This window comes from Brachionichthys hirsutus, chromosome 3 (assembly GCF_040956055.1).
Source record: "Brachionichthys hirsutus isolate HB-005 chromosome 3, CSIRO-AGI_Bhir_v1, whole genome shotgun sequence".
Taxonomy (NCBI): Eukaryota; Metazoa; Chordata; class Actinopteri; order Lophiiformes; family Brachionichthyidae; genus Brachionichthys; species Brachionichthys hirsutus.
In genome coordinates this window covers 15,112,565-15,112,873 of record NC_090899.1, presented here as the reverse complement: position 1 = coordinate 15,112,873, position 309 = coordinate 15,112,565, and positions in this window count along the sequence as shown.

Sequence of the window (309 nt, the reverse complement as noted above, 5' to 3'; positions counted from 1 at the left end):
TGTATAAAAGCTACATATTTATCATGGCTATATGTGCAACCAATAATAATAAAGCAACATCTAGTCATCCATACATTTTGATGACTACAAGCTATCATTTCGTGGTGGGGGGGGGCAAAGAGACTGAAGACCCTTCAGACCTGGGGGGTCCTAGCGCAGAATCAGGAGTTCAAACATCTGAAATGTGGAAGAACAGGTGTCTTTGAACTGAACACGAGGATCTAGTTTTCTCGTTTCCACGCTGCTCGGACATTCAGAGAACAACATGCGTTCATTCCTCCCTCTGACAACAGTTTGGAAGCCAAGCAA